Genomic DNA, 4,916 nt, shown 5'->3' on the forward strand with positions numbered 1-4,916 from the left:
AGGTGTCATAAAATTGCTTAAATACCAAAGTCATTTTTCCAGTTATACACCTTTTTTGCCAAGACAACACAAAGTCCATGGTAAACACTGGCAAAAATGTTGTTTTGAACAACATTGGATCTCAAATAATATTTGAGTTTTAAGATAATTAATGTGCTTTTATATAATTACAAGCTTCACATTACTGCTTTTTAACTCATAGAGTCCAAACAAATCGTCTGTTCTCTTTCACTGTAAGTGCCTCGTCACAACTTATATTCTTGTTTACTTTTTTAGGTAAAAGTAAAAATTAAATTTTGTGGTAATCAATATTCAATAATCAATCGATTGAGATCAATGTGTACCCAGAATATTCAGAATTATAAACAACTGCAAAACATAAAACTTTAAAACAACCTAAACATGATTTTGAACGGGGTTGTGCATAAAACATGATGACAAATAAAACATCTGAAGACCAGATTTCTTGCACACTTGAAACAGACCCTAAAATGGTAGTGAATTGTTATTAAATGAACCGAGGAGGTGTATCTGCAGTACTTTAGTTTACATTGCTCTATTGGATTAGACTCTTTAAAACTGATGGTCTTAGAACTGAGACATTGTTTTAGACCAGAGGGAGTACCACTCATTCTATCTTTGTGAGAACAACTCCCGTTCCAGACGTTCTCATAGTGTGCTTCATATGTTGTCTGCATGCTGAAGGGCTCAGGCATGCTTTTGACTTTAATTCAGTGTGACTCAGAGAGTTTAATGCTGCTTTCCAACCCCTAAGTTCTGCTGGGTTCTTCTTTCGGAGAGCTCAGCTTGAGTCATCAGTAAGCTCTCAGAACTTTATTGAAAGTGAAAGTCATGATATTTCCCAACCCAAATGCTCTGCATTTAACCCATCCATGTGCACACACACAATCTCCAATCTGTCTACAATATAGTGCTATCCAATAACTGCGCTCAGACCCATGACTCAGGCTATCAGATCAATACGGTTATTTTTGAATAATCAAATCTTGGGTTTATTATTTCTTTGAATGACAAAAATTTGGTTTAAGGCGAGACACTGCAGGTGAATAGGAAAAAAAAAATATCTAATAGTTATCACCTTACTTACCCAGTTGATTGATTACATTGATTATTGCAAACATTTTTTGTATTACAAGTTTTCAAAAATGTTATGTTTAAATATGCAAATGAGGCATTCTTTAATGAAATATGTGCTAATTTGCATACATTTCTAGTACAAAAATCTGAACACTAGATGAAGTCAGTTTCAAATTTTTTGTTTAATTTTTTTGACATATTAGAGTCAAATGTTTTTACAGAGGGAGTTCTGGTTATCTTTTTTTGTCACTCCATAATTCAGAAAATACTGAATTAGCTGAATTAGCCAGAAAACAATATATTTTCACAATTTTGGGGGGAATAAAATGTTGTATATAATCAAGGACCATATATATGAACAAATCCCTCTGTAAAAATCTTCAGAATACAGACAGGAATAAAAATGTCAAGTTTGGTGTGTGTACGTGCTACTGAAGTTGAGATTTATGGCTCAGTGTTGAAGAAAAAACTCATTTTGAGAAAACGGCCTTTAAAAATATGTATTGTAATTGAAATCTATTGACACAAACAGATAAAGTGCTATAAAAGAAACACTTAACAGTGTCTTTTGGATGTTTTCCTTCCACTAGTTTGAAAAAGCACTTTATGAAAAACCAAAAAGCCCAAAATCTCAAAATTGACAGGTGCTTGAAAAAACATTGTTTTTGCCTGCAGTGTCTCGCCTTAACAACAAATTGAAATACAAACAAAAATAAATAAAGATATTTTCTAATAGTTCAATAATAATAACCTAATAAAAATAATTATAATAATTAGGCCAGTATTAGCATTAATTAGCATTATTATTATTATTATTATTATTATTATTATTATGTTCTGTTTAAAAAACGGGCAAATGACAATTTAGCTAGATTTTTAGGCCTAATTTTGTTAGTGGGTAAACAAATGAGCTTATGCTTTAAAATTTGTTTTACATGTGTGGGCAGCTTTGATACCTCAGTCTGATTATATATTAATTATGTATTAGTGATTATATATTATTAAATGATATCTTTAGCTGAATCAAGCCGCGCATTGTATCACGTTCTTCTTATGGGTAAAATTCCAGGCTTTATTTATACTGAAGAAATAGGCTTTTCATTACGACATAATTGAGTAAAAAAAAATTGTGTGTGGCAGCAATGTGTCACCATAACTTTGCTTCAGAAATGTTTACATTTGGTCTGAGGTTTCCACTTGGGCTTGATGCTAGCATAAACATGTGGCTCACGAGAGGGACACAAAGTGATTGCAAATACTATTCCAAAAATGGCTTTTAGAACTCTTCTGGCCAAAAGAGCTAAGAGAGGATGAGTGGCTGCAACTCTGCTGGAGCCAAATGTGCATTGTTGAAGAAAAGGCCCAAATTACTGGTCTCCTCTTTGATGACTTTATGATAAAGAACAACTTGTGGTGAAAACAATGAGCTGTTTATATCCCCCCAGGGAAATACAGAGAATATGATGTGTTAGCACCCCTGCACACATTGGATAGGCACAAGGGGGAAGTGAATGGCATTTGAGCAAAAAATGAATAAATTCACAAGATATACAGTTTATAAAAAAAAATGTCAACAACACAATCTGACATGCACTGTCAATCCATGTTTCCTACTGTATGTGTCAAAGGAGGTAAAATATATATTTATTCTTAATGAAAGGAGAAGTGAAGCTTCATTATAAAAGCACTTTTATTTCCTGTTAAATTATCTGCATAGGATATTTTAGTATTTATGCAAATAAGCAAGTATAAGTTTTGTCAAATAATGTTGGCCAAATGAGTCAAGTTTCCATTCTGAGGTCAGAATGAAATCAACACCTGTTTTTACATCACTTTAGCCCCGCCCACCGATTCCCATATGTAGTGTAGATTACAAGAGAGACAAATGCAGATCTATGCAGAAACCAGACTATAAACTTTATTTGATTAATTAATTTATTTGATTTATGAACATGGCACAATTCAATGCAAGATTATTACAAAGATTGAAACTAGAAGATGATGCAACTATATTGGATCCAATGTTGCACCACACAAGTGTAACTGTTTTCATTATGAATAACTCAACCTCCACTGAACACTTAAAAAAAAGGACTCACCTTACTATTTGACAGTCCTGGCTCTCAGATGGAACCTGAAATTGAAACAGATTGTTATATAGTGTTGCTAGACAATTTCTCAGTTAATTTAATCAAACATGGAGCATACTGTTAGCAGAAATAAAAGCATCTTTTGGCAAAGATTTTATTTAAAAAAATAAAAATAAAAAAGAGTTAGCACTTAGCTCACTATAATTACCACGCAGCAATCTTAATCAATAAAAATGAATAAAAGCAGTTAAAACGACTAAAGTTTAAATTAAGTAATTAAGTTAAAAATATTGTTAAATTACATATAATTACAGACCTCTGGACGTTTTCTTCATGTTAGCAAGTCCTCTGATAACATAGGGCTTAGTGTTCCCTAACAATACAGTCTGACACCGATCTAAGGATCAATAAAAACACTGTAAAAATCTTGATAACATTATAAGTGGACCTCAAATAACAATTTAGTAAAGTACAATTAACAGTTAATTCTTTTTTTAAAAACTGAATCTGCTGGAAGGCTCTAGAAAATTATGTTCTAAGATTTTAAAGGGGTTATATGATGTGATTTCAGTTTTTCCTTTCTCTTTGTTTTACAAGCTCTTAAAGAAGTTAAAATTATCTCTTAAAGTTAGCTCTTAAAGGTGCATATAGAAGATCCGTAGAGTTGCAAAGACTAAAGTCTCAAATCCAAAGAGATATTCTTTATAAAATTTAAGACTTATCCACGCCCCCCTAAAACGGCTCGTTCAAACACGCCCCACATCTCAAGATGCACAAGATGCTACAATACCTTAATGTGTAAAATCTGAAGCAAAGTAAAACATTTACTGTACATGATATTTAATAACGGTTGTATGTTTATGAAAGATAGAATATGATAAATATGATAGATATTATGATAAATAGACTTGGCCTGCAAAGCAAAGGGTTTACAGCATTGCGAAAGAACAAACAGAAGTTTGCTGTCGCAATCATTTTGTAGCATTGTCATTTCCTTCATTTTTAATACATAAGTTGATCAATTATTTCATAAAATAGAACACTTACTGAATATTTTTTATTGATATGCAAACTTAAAATGAAATTATTAATATTAAAGCATTTAAATCTGTTGCTGCAACCTTACTGTCAAGTGACGTATATCATAGCTGTATGTTTTATTTTGCATGCAAAAGTGCTGACACTTATTAGTTTTTGCAATTTGCAAGTCATAAGATTTAACATTTTTAAAGAATATCAAGGATCTTTTGCAAGATTTATACTAATTCTTATGTACATTACAGTTACAATCAAACAGACCTTTTCTTCTGTATTGTGAGGTCAAACACACTTTAAGATATAGGAAAATATAGGATGAGGGGACATGGTATGATTCATAAGTTGTAGATGTAGATGAATGCAAGCTTTCAGGTGATTTAAGTGGACTAAATGATCAGAGAAACCCAGGAGAGTGAATGATGATACTTTTGTTTTACTATAAAATGACTGTATTATTACAAAATAACACAAAATAACATACATTGATATATTTTTCACAGTAACATCAATAACATGCATTTAGAAAAAAGATTTAAATTCACTTTAACTTCACTTCAACTTTAAATTTGCAGTGTTTCGAAATTGTCAAAAAAAAAAAAAACAAACAAACAAAAAAAACATTTGGCCTCAAGGTCACAGCAACACTACACAAGATTTTCAACAAGTCTATTACTAATGTGTATTTTTAGG

This window comes from Carassius auratus, chromosome 38 (assembly GCF_003368295.1).
Source record: "Carassius auratus strain Wakin chromosome 38, ASM336829v1, whole genome shotgun sequence".
Lineage (NCBI taxonomy): Eukaryota > Metazoa > Chordata > Actinopteri > Cypriniformes > Cyprinidae > Carassius > Carassius auratus.